Source organism: Amphiura filiformis, chromosome 10 (genome assembly GCF_039555335.1).
Source record: "Amphiura filiformis chromosome 10, Afil_fr2py, whole genome shotgun sequence".
Taxonomy (NCBI): Eukaryota; Metazoa; Echinodermata; class Ophiuroidea; order Amphilepidida; family Amphiuridae; genus Amphiura; species Amphiura filiformis.
Window position 1 is genome coordinate 64894702 of NC_092637.1, and position 17438 is coordinate 64912139.

The following is a 17438-nucleotide window of genomic DNA, read 5'->3' on the forward strand; positions in this document are numbered from 1 at the left end:
TTCCAACTTTCCAAAGAACATTTGAGCCAAGAATGACAATGAGCAAGTGTTTTCAGCTTTACGTGTGATTTTTGATATCATGCAACATTATATTAAGTTTAAAAAAATTTAAAGTTTACATTACCATTTATTCCAAACACATTAATGTGCATGAGAAAATTTTTAGCCAGTTGGAATACTTTATGCAATAATTCTTTATCAACAATAACGAAAAAAGATATTTACAAGTACCGAGCATCTTCTTACATGCAAGCTTTCAATTTCAATATCGTGCAGGTTTTCAAATTTGAACAAAACCTAATTAAATGTTTTGCAAGAAATGGATTGTTTAAAAAGAATGAAAAGGATCCACCGAACAAATAAAGCACATTGACACTTTGACAGTTAACCATTAGTGTGCATTAAATGATTTATCTTTTAAACTTGGAATGAAGTGAATTGACGCATGCGTTATGTAATCGCTCATTTCTTCGCAATTAGTCGACCGATTCAAGTAAAATTAATTTTTTTAAATTAATTTTAATTTTTGGATTCTAATGATTATTTCTCGACTTATGACCAAATTCATTCACCCAGTAATTTTGTCTGAGACACCCTGTATGTGTTTGTTGCAAATATCAAAACTTATTTATAAATTCTTTTGATATGGATCCATACCGATTTTAAGAATAGTCTTCCAGGAATGAGTATGCAGTTGGTTTTAAGGGTTTTGAACAAGAATATAGTGTCTAATAAAACCAAAAGATCTGTTCTTGTTTGCATTTGATGATATGTTGGTTATGTGTGATGATGAGGAATTATTATAAGTCCTAAATACATGTAGGGGTGACTACTCCCCATTCCAGAAAAATACAGAATTAATTTTTTTGAATAAAAAAAATATTATCCTGTTTTGCCACATGGAACATAGCTAAATCCTAATCCTTTAGTTAGTCCAAACTGGCAATGTAAGTAAAATTGTAATATTTGGTCAATATTGGGAAATAAGGGCCAAAACATGAATTTTTAGAGCGTTTTTTAGACCATTTTCGTATTCTGTGACAATCAAGCCCAAAAACTTGACCAAAGGCTAACTTCAGGTTATGCATTCTAATTTTTGGAAAACACATTTTAATCTTTTTCATAACCAGTTAACAAAAATAACATATAATATTAAAATTATGAGCTAACTCTTACCCTATGCTCACGATTTAAAATGCTTAGACTTGTGCCAAGTCTTACAATTTTGTGACTACAATTGTAAGAAAACATGCAAAATTGCATGTTTTTGGACCATTTTACACCAAATTGCAAAAATATTAAAATTTGACTTTTATGGCTAGTTAGGATTAACTAAAGGATTAGGATTTAACTATGGTACATTTTATTTGGCAAAACAGGATAATATTTTTTTATTCCCCAAAAATTGGTTCTGTATTTTTCTGGAATAGGGAGTAATTGTTTCCTGCAGTATGCAGTCTCAAAATTTGAAGCTGAAATATTCTTAAAAGTTGCTGTGTTTCCTTTAAATTCATTGGTTCTTGCGTGTGTTATCTGTACCTGTGGGTGTCGATTGAACTACATGGCTGCATGTATTTTGTATTATGCATATAAACAATTAAACATGGCATGTGGGCAGTGATCAAGCTCTTCGGTGTGGGGCGATAATTTGCGCCCGCATGTGAAAGACTTGATGGATTTGCCAATTTCGTGTATGTGAATAACTGGTTGAACTTGATAAAAAATGGTCATAGAGAGTGGACATATATGCAAACATGATTTTACAGGTGATATGATTAAAAATGAGATAAAAAGTATTGTTTTGAGACCTAGCAGTGTCTGTATCACCTGATATAACAGTGATATAGCATTATTTTTGCTTGGATCAATATCTCCTGTGTTACATTTTTTGTATATCAGTTTGATGAAGCCCTATAAATGAAAGTCCTTTCGTTAGAATGCTAACCCCTCCCCCCTCCAACGTAAGTGTCAAATATCAAAAATTCCAATCTGTAGTCATTGGGCACAGGGCCGTCGCTATGGTCGATGGGGTTGTGGAGGGGTGCGACATTGCTAGGATATTGATCACGATTAAGAAACAATAATTCTATTTTATTTTGAAATATTTTTCATCATAAAAAATTAGGACTTGCAGGATTTTCAAATAAAAAAGAATCAAAGTGCGGTACAGCTGCTTTAAAAATGAACTTGTAAGTTGCAGGTTGCGAGTACTGCACTCTATATTTATTTGAAACCATTTTGAAGCAACCACTGTAAAATGTCAATATCGTACTTCAGAAAATACTAAAATTTTACAATTATATATTAAATCCTTAAAAAAGATCAACTTTGACCGATGTTTTAACTACTTCTTTACAAACGTAATCAGACTTTTTGACCCCCTCCCTCCCTAACCAAAGGACTTTCGTTTATAGGGCTTCATCAAACTTATTGGTTGGTCCCTAACTATGAAGTGTTGATCTTCAATGGTGAGCCAAAGAAACTAGTATATGACAGCATTTAGCATCTGACTTTAATTTGGTGGCCATTGGTGTAAAAATCATAAAAAATGTTGCTTAAAGTAATATTTTCTAATGTGAATTGAATTGACCTGTATTTTATAATTATGGCACTTGAAAGTGTCTAAGTAGTCCAATTTTGACCACTTTAAGGTGAATAATAGTAATAATTGGAATGATGCAAGTTGTTCATACTTGATTAAAGAGCTTTTGGAAATTCTAAGTCAAAGTTACAAGTTGGTACGCAAAAATCAATGTTTGTTGTCTGATCTCGGACTTAAAATTACCATAAATCTAAAATAGGATGCTCTACAGAGCTATTTTAGTGCCATTTTGTTAAATTTTAATAGCAGCAAGTAGAGATCAGGCAAAGTAAGTTAACATAATATTTGAAGAAAAAAAATATTACCCCTACCCCTTAATTTTCTGCAGGCATGAAAAAATTATTTGTGTTTGTAAAAAATTGGTGGTATGGGATTTTAAATATGAACTTGTTATAGCCAATACCTCCCCTATACAATGTATTTATAACAAGTTTAGAATCATTTTGGCCATAGATCCCATAATTATGAGTTTTAATTTTTACCATATCAATTTGGTTCAAATTTCAGGATTTTCGATGGTATTATGTGTTTAGTATCCAATGGGAAACATTTTGAAGTTCATCATTTTGCATTTTCATTGTAGAAAAAGAACCATTTACATCAAAATCATTAACTTTAAGTGTCACACACTTTGGCCATCAAACACAAGTCAGGTGTTGAATACTAATGCAAAATGCATAAAATTTAAATTTAAATTCAGCATAATGCCTGCTCTTATGGTATCCACATGTATGTACTAATATATCCTTCATATCTGTGTATAGTCTTTGTATAAATTAACTTACTACGTAAAATATAATATTGTTAATAAAGGAATATACACCTAACCGTATACTCCCCTTAAAGGCCCATTCGGTGATTTGCCCCGTACGATCGTAAAAAACATCAAAATTCAGATTTTGATACCTTTGTCATTGTCATAGATGTGCTAACATATCCTGCTAGTTGTTCAACCAAAAGCTGTGTATTATAGACGAATGCATTTTACATGAATTTGTAATTTCTTTTACTTCAGTAGAGAAATTAGCTACATGTATATGTATGGGGCTTCAACTTTGTCATTACTTTGGTTTTGTTCTCATTTTTTGACAAATTTATCATTTCAAAAATACCTTATCCTTCCCTTTTAAGCATTTTATACACATTTTTTTTACTCTTTCGCTGGGATCACTGAATGGGTCTTTAATATGTAGTGTACTTAAAAATGAGTTTGAAATGGTCAATGTAGCAGATTAATGTGAATCATTTATACCCTGTGGGGTCAAAAGGACAAAGGAAAGACAAAATCAAATGATAATGATAATGTGCATCTTTGCAAACAATAATGAGTGCTTCAAAGTTTTAGTGATGCATGATGCACATTTAGAACAGCAAAGTAGTAGATGTAGATAGAGCACTTAAAATATCTTGCATGTGTATCGAAATTTGACAGGTTGTGAAAACATGCTATGTTTTATGAGCAATGTGGATCATAATACTAATTATGTATGGGGTGTGTGTGTGTGGAAGGATGGGTGCATGTAAATTGAAGGTATTGAAGTTGACATCCTTCAAAATGTTTTGTATATATAATAGGCATACAGGTACTTTGTAAAATAATGATTGTTTAACAAAAAAATTATATCAGTGATTAATGATTCATTACAGCATTTTACAAATTAAACACATTCACACTGCCTGATTTGGTGCAGTTTACAGCATAAACATGGAAGTTAGGTTCTGATTGGCTAATTGAATCACTTCATCATCACATCAGCATCTCTTTCGCCGATCAATCTGCATAGCAAAGCGTGATGCAGGCATGATTTTACGCGATAGGTCGGCCAGATTTTGTACCTTTGTAATTGTCATGTGTGCTAACATAGTGTGCTAGTGGTTCAGTAGAAAGCTGTGTATTACATGAATCTGTAATGTCTATACTACAGGAGAAAAATTAACTATTGTATTCATTCCATTAATTGCTCATGACCCTATAAGTGCCCACCATCTGACTTTACAACAAGCAAACTGATATTAGTTTATTAACTGCCCATGCAAATCTGAATCATGGTCTGAAACATATGACACACTGATGATGATAGATGAATATTTTGGGCCTTTTTTATGACTTGTTGGCCTAAACAGTGTAAAAATAAGCGCCCATCCAAAATGATTTTGTTAAGCGCCCTGGGTGGTTAATGGAATGAATAGGGTGCATGTATTTAAATGTGGATTCAACTTTGTCTATACTGCTGTTTTTCTTGTGTTTTTGCCAATTTTTTCATAGCCAAAATACCTAACGACAATTTAATGATTTCAGGCAGAATAAGCCTTTAATGTACATATATGTGTAGAAGTTAACATCCTTCAAGATTTTTAAACATGTTTTGTATATAATAGGCATACAGGTTGTAAAATAATGATTGTTTATCGGTGATTAATGATTCATTACATCACTTTGCAAAGCTCATTGGCACTGCCTGATTTGGTGCAGTTTATAGCGTAAACATGGAGTCAGGTTCTGATTGGCTAATTGAATCACTTCATCATCACATCAGCATCTCATTGTCAATCAATCTGAATAGCGACGCAGGTGTGATTTTACACGATTGGTCGGCCAGTGCAATAGGTCTGTGCAAAAGAGTGTAGCTATATTATGAAAGATTTCACTATTGATGATTTGGCCTATCATGGTTGGTATAGCTATAGCAAGCAAACTGATATTAGTTTATTAACTGCCCATGCAAATCTGAATCATGGTCTGAAACATATGACACATTGATAATAGATGAATATTTTGTGCCTTTTTTATGATTTATATTACATGTATTTGAATGTGGATTCCACTTTGTCTATACTGCTGTTTTCCTTGTGTTTTTGCCAAATTTTTCGTAGCAAAAATACCTGATGATGTAGTAAGTAATGCGGTAGTTTTCCTTGTGTTTTTGCCAAATTTTTCATAGGAAAAATACCTGATGATGTAGTAAGTAATGCGGATGTCTTCAAACTCTAAAAGTTACTGTAAAATTTTACTTGCTTATCCTATCATAGTCAAAGTATAGATTTTCTGAAGGGAAATTGGATGAGGAATCTAAATATGGACATATTTTTTGGGTATGGGTTAGGGGGGAAATGTTTAGGTTCAAAATATGTTGAATTATAAAAAATTCTAACATACTTTGGGATACCCTGTATTCTGAGATTACCAAACAGCTGTGATTTTTTGTTTCTTCCAAAGGCAGTAGGCTCCCCCTGTCCTCTAACCAAATGAATGTTGTTTACTTCCAGTTTATTACTGCAAGTTGGTAATAAGCAATGCATTAAGTAACCCATTTTTATCCGAATCTTGTTATTGCACCCTGTTTAACTTGAAAGTCATCCTGTGTAGTGAGTTGAAATGTGTATATTTGAATTGCCTATACCTTCAGCTTTCCAAAAATGTACACTTTTGCTAGTTTAGGATTGATGATTGTGGTGATAATCTAATTAGGAACTCGATTGGTGTAAAAATTCACAATATTTGTGATGTATCACTATAAGGGTGGCAAGTTCAGGACACATGGCCCATCTCTAATTATGCACAAGGGCAAATTAGTATCAGTTGACATTTATCATTACAAGTACGTGATTGTTAAACATTTAAAGAATTTGAATTTGATAACAATTTAATGTGAACTTTACAGAACATCCTTATATTATGCAAATTATGCCAGTTTGAAATTGTTGTATGATAAAAAGTACAATAATACTGCTACATTAGGAACGTCTGTCAATAAATGGATTATTTAGATGTATAATTGGGTGTATCATTATGTGATTTGAAGATAGTAATTAATGAATAAAAACATGCATGTATTATATACTGTTTAGTGTTTATCTATCATTTGAGTCCATCGAATAAATGGAAATGAGATTGACAACTGCTCCACATGCATTGTTTTTAACAAACCATATATTTATAGAATGATTGAATGCAGGACATGCCACAGAAGACATAGCAAAAGCACAACATGTCCTTACAAAAGAATAAACCATATTTTTGTAGAACCTGTGCAACAAAGACAAGACACAGCTCAAAATGCCTTTGCCGGTCCTTATATTTTATAAATAAAAACCGTACAAGCTTACAGAATGACTGAATGTAGCACATGTGACAAATGACCCAGGCAAATGACATTAAATGTTATGAATAATACACAGCCAGTGACGTTGAATATACATGTCTATTAAGGCCCCCTCCCACGACAAATACAATGTAGAATAACATGTGCTTATTCAGTGTTAAGCAGATTTGAGTGGTTTTGGGGTGGTTTTTGTTGAAAATTTGTATACTGATGGGTAGCAAAAATAGCAAAAAGTAGGCATAGAGAAAGTCAGCATCCAAAAGACTGGGTGGCACATCTCCGTACAACTTTTTTGGAAAAATACCCGGTTCGTAAGTTTCGAAATTCATAACTGGTGACGAGTCGTAAGTTCCATTTCATTATAAAATACTTATGAATGGTACCCTTTGGGAGTAATAGGGATTTACTACAGGGACCCTTCGTAAAGTAAGTTACGTCTAGTATTGGGCCGGGGTATTGGGTATTCGTAACTTTAGTACATATGTTACTTGGGTTACAAAAGGTTAAAAGTTCAATGAAATAGACCCCTGGTGTGCATCTTCAGTGTTAAAATTATACAAATCTATTGTTATCACATGTTACACCCCGGGTTATACCATGTTTCAAAAGTTGTAATGTACTACAGTGCATGTTAAAGATAATTTTCAGTCAACATATTGATCTGAAAAAACACAATCCAACATTTGTTGACAATTAATAACACTTTATTCACATGGTCACATGCTTAGAACAATGCTGAAATAATTGGCTAACTCCAGTGTGACTGACTGGACAGTTTGATAGACCTTTTTTTTTTTCAAATACCTCAACAAAAAAGACATATCCCAAACTTTTATACTCCAAGTCAAAGAGAACATGTCATAATTTAATTTAAAACACTCAATGAAGTGATTCAATGACTGTATGGTTGCAAATTGAAATACAGCGTGACTGACTGACGTCATTTGGCTCTGTTTCTTTGAGTTTATTCATGCATATCATTCAATTTACAGACTTCATATTAAAAAACAGAGAATATAAAAAGACATTAAAATTACATTTAAAATTACAATATACAATACAATTGCAGATATGCATAGGATAACCCTTTAAGCCCTAATAAGAAGGGCTTGTTTCCGAAGGGGTCCTTTAAAATTTTTAACATTGCACACATTAACATCAAAATATCAAAAAAACTAAATATGATACTATCAAAAATCAAAAATTATTATTGCACAAATATTAATCAGGAAGCCAATATTGCAGACGTGTATGAAAAGGCCAGTCCATCATGATAAGGCCCTTCACAATTGAGTCTTAGTTTCCTGTTTCATGGTTGAAAACAAGGGATGAGGCGACTTTTAATTATTAATTATCTATTATTTTCTTTATTTTAAAACAAGTGGTCGCATTAACCTGTTTTGATCGGAACATGCATTTAATTATTTTACAACTATGTTTGATTTTATACATAAGTAATGGTGCAGTTATGTTCTTTGTTTATTCATCATTATAGTTGATACAAGGAAAGTAGCAAATGGAAGTCATTAAAAGTTATTTTAAAAGAGAAAATCCAAAATAAAAATAAAATAATTAAATATTTAGCAATTCTCTACTTTGGACGCGCGCGGGAAACATGAAACTAAGTATTAATTGTAAAGGGCCTAATTGGGATTCAATGCCAGACCCCACCCCCACCAACCCAACCTCCACTACAAGCCCACCCAAAAAGCACCCCCCGGTACATAGGGGAATTGCCTTTTCATAATTTCACAGCTACAAAGTAAGATTTTGCATAAGATATTCTTTAACAGCCTTCTTAAAGTTGACCCTATCAATTACCTCCTTGATTGACTTAGGGAGATCTCAAGTGAGATTTATTGAAAAATTCTGTCAAAATTAAACATTGGTACATAAACTCTCAGTAAACATCATGGGCCTACTCAAAAAATACAAAGCTGATATTTTTATACCTGGGCTCGCCAAAGTTGTGACTGACGGGACGTAACTGACGGGACATTTTTGAACATTTTTTACAGTATTCTTTAGGGCAATGGCGAGTTGCTCATATACTTTGTGGACACAGAAATTACAAACAACATCTAATCATGATAAAATATTACCTTAAACGTCATTTGAGGCCTCTCATGCGAGTGGAGTCAACCTCAAAGACACAGAGCCAAATGACATTAAATATAATAAATATATACCATATATATATATATATATATAAATAAATAATGATTGAATGCAGAACATGCCACAGATGACACAAAGACACAGAGCCAAATGACATTAAATATAATAAATATATAGCACATATATAAGGAATGATTGAATGCAGAACATGCCACAGATGACACAAAGACATAGAGCCAAATGACATTAAATATAATAAATAATATAGCACATATATACAAGGAAAGATTAAATGCAGAACATGCCACAGATGACACAAAGACACAGCAAAATGACATAAAATATAATAAATAATATATCACATATATAAAGGAATGATTGGATGCAGAACATGCCACAGATGACACAAAGACACAGAGCAAAATGACATCAAATAAAATAAATAATATAGCACATATATATAAGGAATGATTAAATGCAGACCCTGTCACAGATGACACAAAGACACAGAGCCAAATGACATTAAATATAATAAATAATATACCATATATATATAAGGAATGATTGAACGCAGAGCATGCCACTGATGACACAAAGACACAGAGCCAAATGACATTAAATATAATAAATAGTATAGCACATATATATAATTGAATGCAAAACATGCCACAGATGACACAAAGACACAGAGCAAAATGACATAAAATATAATAAATAATATAGCACATATATATGCGGACCCTGCCACAGATGACACAAAGACATAGAGCCAAATGACATTAAATATAATAAATAATATACCATATATATATAAGGAATGAATGAACGCAAAACATGCCACAGATGACACAAAGACACAGAGCCAAATGACATTAAATATAATAAATAGTATAGCACATATATAATATATATATATATATATAAGGAATGATTGAATGCAAAACATGCCACAGATGACACAAAGACACAGAGCCAAATGACATTAAATATAATAAATATATACCATATATATATATATATATATATATATAAATAATGATTGAATGCAGACCCTGCCACAGATGACACAAAGACACAGACCCAAATGACATTAAATATAATAAATAATATACCACATATATATATAAGGAATGATTGAATGCAGAACATGCCACAGATGACACAAAGACACAGAGCAAAATGACATAAAATATAATAAATAATATAGCACATATATATAAGGAATGATTGAATGCAGATCCTGTCACAGATGACACAAAGACACAGAGCCAAATGACATTAAATATAATAAATATATACCATATATATATAAGGAATGATTGAATGCAGAGCATGCCACAGATGACACAAAGACACAGAGCCAAATGACATTAAATATAATAAATAATATACCACATAGATATAAGGAATGATTGAATGCAGAACATGCCACAGATGACACAAAGACACAGAGCCAAATGACATTAAATATAATAAATAATATAGCACATATATATATAAGGAATGATTGAATGCAGACCCTGCCACAGAAGACACAAAGACACAGAGCCAAATGACATTAAATATAATAAATAATATACCACATATATATAAGGGATGATTAAATGCAGACCATGCCACAGATGACACAAAGACACAGAGCAAAATGACATAAAATAAAATAAATAATATACCATATATATAAGGAATGATTGAATGCAGATCCTGTCACAGATGACACAAAGACACAGAGCCAAATGACATTAAATATAATAAATATATACCATATATATATAAGGAATGATTAAATGCAGACCATGCCACAGATGACACAAAGACACAGAGCAAAATGACATAAAATAAAATAAATAATATAGCACATATATATAAGGAATGATTAAACGCAGAACATGCCACAGATGACACAAAGACACAGAGCCAAATGACATTAAATATAATAAATAATATAGCACATATATACAAGGAAAGATTGAATGCAGAACATGCCACAGATGACACAGAGACACAGAGCAAAATGACATAAAATAAAATAAATAATATACCACATATATATAGGAAAGATTGAATGCAGAACATGCCACAGATGACACAAAGACACAGAGCAAAATGACATTAAATATAATAAATAATATAGCACATAGATATAAGGAATGATTGAATGCAGACCCTGCCACAGATGCCACAAAGACACAGAGCAAAATGACATAAAATATAATAAATAATATACCACATATATATAAGGAATGATTGAATGCAAAACATGCCACAGATGACACAAAGACACAGAGCCAAATGACATAAAATAAAATAAATAATATAGCACATATATATAAGGAATGATTAAACGCAGAGCATGCCACAGATGACACAAAGACACAGAGCCAAATGACATTAAATATAATAAATAATATACCACATATATATAAGGAATGATTAAATGCAGACCCTGCCACAGATGACACAAAGACACAGAGCAAAATGACATAAAATATAATAAATAATATAGCATATATATAAGGAATGATTGAATGCAGAACATGCCACAGATGACACAAAGACACAGAGCCAAATGACATTAAATATAATAAATAATATACCACATATATATAAGGAATGATTAAATGCAGACCCTGCCACAGATGACACAAAGACACAGAGCAAAATGACATAAAATATAATAAATAATATAGCATATATATATAAGGAATGATTGAATGCAGAACATGCCACAGATGACACAAAGACGCAGAGCCAAATGACATTAAATATAATAAATAATATACCACACATATATAAGGAATGATTAAATGCAGACCCTGCCACAGATGACAGAAAGACACAGAGCAAAATGACATAAAATATAATAAATAATATAGCACATAGATATAAGGAATGATTAAACGCAGAGCATGCCACAGATGACACAAAGACACAGAGCCAAATGACATTAAATATAATAAATAATATACCACATATATATAAGGAATGATTAAATGCAGACCCTGCCACAGATGACAGAAAGACACAGAGCAAAATGACATAAAATATAATAAATAATATAGCACATATATATAAGGAATGATTGAACGCAGAACATGCCACAGATGACACAAAGACACAGAGCAAAATGACATAAAATATAATAAATACTATACCACATATATATAAGGAATGATTGAACGCAGAACATGCCACAGATGACACAAAGACGCAGAGCAAAATGACATTAAAGATAATAAATAATATAGCACATAGGTATAAGGAATGATTGAATGCAGAACATGCCACAGATGACACAAAGACACAGAGCCAAATGACATTAAATATAATAAATAATATAGCACATAGATATAAGGAATGATTAAACGCAGAACATGCCACAGATGACACAAAGACACAGAGCCAAATGACATTAAATATAATAAATAATATAGCACATATATACAAGGAAAGATTGAATGCAGAACATGCCACAGATGACACAGAGACATAGAGCAAAATGACATAAAATAAAATAAATAATATAGCACATAATATAAGGAATGATTGAACGCAGAACATGCCACAGATGACACAAAGACACAGAGCAAAATGACATTAAATATAATTAATAATATAGCACATAGATATAAGGAATGATTGAATGCAGAACATGCCACAGATGCCACAAAGACACAGAGCCAAATGACATAAAATAAATAATATAGCACATATATATAAGGAATGATTGAACGCAGAACATGCCACAGATGACACAAAGACACAGAGCAAAATGACATAAAATATAATAAATAATATAGCACATAGATATAAGGAATGATTGAATGCAGACGCTGTCACAGATGACACAAAGACACAGAGCCAAATGACATTAAATATAATAAATAATATACCATATATATATACGGAATGATTAAACGCAGAGCATGCCACAGATGCCACAAAGACACAGAGCCAAATGACATAAAATAAAATAAATAATATAGCACATAATATATAAGGAATGATTGAATGCAGATCCTGCCACAGATGACACAAAGACACAGAGCAAAATGACATTAAATATAATAAATAATATAGCACATAGATATAAGGAATGATTGAATGCAGAACCTGCCACAGATGCCACAAAGACACAGAGCCAAATGACATAAAATAAAATAAATAATATAGCACATATATATAAGGAATGATTGAACGCAGAACATGCCACAGATGACACAAAGACACAGAGCAAAATGACATAAAATATAATAAATACTATACCACATATATATAAGGAATGATTGAACGCAGAACATGCCACAGATGACACAAAGACGCAGAGCCAAATGACATTAAAGATAATAAATAATATAGCACATAGGTATAAGGAATGATTGAATGCAGAACATGCCACAGATGACACAAAGACACAGAGCCAAATGACATTAAATATAATAAATAATATAGCACATAGATATAAGGAATGATTAAACGCAGAACATGCCACAGATGACACAAAGACACAGAGCCAAATGACATTAAATATAATAAATAATATAGTACATATATATAAGGAATGATTAAACGCAGAACATGCCACAGATGACACAAAGACACAGAGCCAAATGACATTAAATATAATAAATAATATAGCACATATATACAAGGAAAGATTGAATGCAGAACATGCCACAGATGACACAGAGACATAGAGCAAAATGACATAAAAGAAAATAAATAATATAGCACATAATATAAGGAATGATTGAACGCAGAACATGCCACAGATGACACAAAGACACAGAGCAAAATGACATTAAATATAATAAATAATATAGCACATAGATATAAGGAATGATTGAATGCAGAACATGCCACAGATGCCACAAAGACACAGAGCCAAATGGCATAAAATAAAATAAATAATATAGCACATATATATAAGGAATGATTAAACGCAGAACATGCCACAGATGACACAAAGACACAGAGCAAAATGACATAAAATATAATAAATAATATAGCACATAGATATAAGGAATGATTGAATGCAGACCCTGTCACAGATGACACAAAGACACAGAGCCAAATGACATTAAATATAATAAATAATATACCATATATATATATATATACTAAATGATTAAACGCAGAGCATGCCACAGATGACACAAAGACACAGAGCCAAATGACATTAAATATAATAAATATATACCACATATATATAAGGAATGATTGAATGCATACCATGCCACAGATGACACAGAGACACAGAGCAAAATGACATAAAATAAAATAAATAATATACCACATATATATAAGGAATGATTGAACGCAGAACATGCCACAGATGCCACAAAGACACAGAGCCAAATGACATTAAATATATTAAAAATATACCATATATATATATACGGAATGATTAAACGCAGAACATGCCACAGATGACACAAAGACACAGAGCCAAATGACATTAAATATAATAAATAATATAGCACATATATATATAAGGAATGATTGAATGCAGGTCCTGCCACAGATGACACAAAGACACAGAGCAAAATGACATTAAATACAATAAATAATATAGCACATAGATATAAGGAATGATTAAACGCAGAACATGCCACAGATGACACAAAGACACAGAGCCAAATGACATTAAATATAATAAATAATATAGTACATATATATAAGGAATGATTAAACGCAGAACATGCCACAGATGACACAAAGACACAGAGCCAAATGACATTAAATATAATAAATAATATAGCACATATATACAAGGAAAGATTGAATGCAGAACATGCCACAGATGACACAGAGACATAGAGCAAAATGACATAAAAGAAAATAAATAATATAGCACATAATATAAGGAATGATTGAACGCAGAACATGCCACAGATGACACAAAGACACAGAGCAAAATGACATAAAATATAATAAATACTATACCACATATATATAAGGAATGATTGAACGCAGAACATGCCACAGATGACACAAAGACGCAGAGCCAAATGACATTAAAGATAATAAATAATATAGCACATAGGTATAAGGAATGATTGAATGCAGAACATGCCACAGATGACACAAAGACACAGAGCCAAATGACATTAAATATAATAAATAATATAGCACATAGATATAAGGAATGATTAAACGCAGAACATGCCACAGATTACACAAAGACACAGAGCCAAATGACATTAAATATAATAAATAATATAGTACATATATATAAGGAATGATTAAACGCAGAACATGCCACAGATGACACAAAGACACAGAGCCAAATGACATTAAATATAATAAATAATATAGCACATATATACAAGGAAAGATTGAATGCAGAACATGCCACAGATGACACAGAGACATAGAGCAAAATGACATAAAAGAAAATAAATAATATAGCACATAATATAAGGAATGATTGAACGCAGAACATGCCACAGATGACACAAAGACACAGAGCAAAATGACATTAAATATAATAAATAATATAGCACATAGATATAAGGAATGATTGAATGCAGAACATGCCACAGATGCCACAAAGACACAGAGCCAAATGACATAAAATAAAATAAATAATATAGCACATATATAATTATAAGGAATGATTAAACGCAGAACATGCCACAGATGACACAAAGACACAGAGCAAAATGACATAAAATATAATAAATAATATAGCACATAGATATAAGGAATGATTGAATGCAGACCCTGTCACAGATGACACAAAGACACAGAGCCAAATGACATTAAATATAATAAATAATATACCATATATATATATACTAAATGATTAAACGCAGAGCATGCCACAGATGACACAAAGACACAGAGCCAAATGACATTAAATATAATAAAAATGACATTAAATAGGAATGATTGAATGCAGAACATGCCACAGATGACACAAAGACACAGAGCCAAATGACATTAAATATAATAAATATATACCATATATATATACACACATATATATATATGTGTATATATATATATATATATATATATATATATATATATAATGATAGAATGCAGACCCTGCCACAGATGACACAAAGACACAGACCCAAATGACATTAAATATAATAAATAATATACCACATATATATAAGGAATGATTGAATGCAGAACATGCCACAGATGACACAAAGACACAGAGCAAAATGACATAAAATATAATAAATAATATAGCACATATATATAAGGAATGATTGAATGCAGATCCTGTCACAGATGACACAAAGACACAGAGCCAAATGACATTAAATATAATAAATATATACCATATATATATAAGGAATGATTGAATGCAGAGCATGCCACAGATGACACAAAGACACAGAGCCAAATGACATTAAATATAATAAATAATATACCACATAGATATAAGGAATGATTGAATGCAGAACATGCCACAGATGACACAAAGACACAGACCCAGATGACATTAAATATAATAAATAATATACCATATATATAAGGAATGATTTAATGTGGCACATACAATATACATGATGTTAACAAAATATATATACATATATTTATATATATACATTTAAACGTCTGTAGCACTATTTTGTATATAGTTGATGTACTTACTTACATATATATCTAGTTATAAGATAAACGATGCAAATGTTGACTACGGAAAAAAAAAAATGCGGGCGGGGCCTAAAATTGGTCACTCAAGTGGGCCTCATTGATCAATTGAAAATGTCAGTTTGGGTTGCTGTAAATTGATTTTCCTCACAGTATTACTATAGAACCTAATGAAGCCAATACATTAAGTGGTACCACCTTTCTCTGTGTGATGGCGCTCTAACATGGTTCTAACCCCGCTACTCGTCATCCGAGCTTCTTGACTCCCTCCACTGGCTACCCATTGAAAAACGCATCATGTTCAAAATCCTCTTATACATCTACAAGTCACTGAATGATCTGTCACAAATCTACCTGTCTGATTGTTTGACGATCTATATATATAGACCACTTGATATCACTGTTTATCAACAAAGGCAGGGACTCGTCTATCGATATGCTCGAACGAGCCGCTACACTGTTCAATGGCTTTCCTGTACTATATGAAATGTGGCGGGCGATTTAAAATGCACGTGCCCTTAGCAGACTACGATGCGTACGCACACTGCAGGGCAAAGAACAATTGAAATTGCCATAATGCGCGCGCATACTGCCGGGCAATGACGTCAGATGCCAAGTAGTCTATATCCCAACCAGAGAGGGTTTACGCTCAGCGTTAGAGGCAACTCGTCTAGTTGTCCCCAGGAACAACAGATTAATTGGTGATAGGTCTTTCAGTGTGCAGGGACCCAAACTGTGGAACAAGATCCCTTTAAACATCAGAGTTTCCCCCACTGTAGATAGTTCCAAGAGTAACCTAAAAACTCACTTGTACTGATTGTTGCTGTTTTTACGCCCTTTTTTCTGGTATTATATTTTTTTGTATATATTTTGTATCTTTGTAAAGTGCTTTGATCAGGTTGGAAAAGCGCTATATTAAGTGCTGTTATTATTATTATTATTATTAATTTACAGCAATACATATTTATATTGGAGCATTTGAGCAGTTGAGTATTATTAAT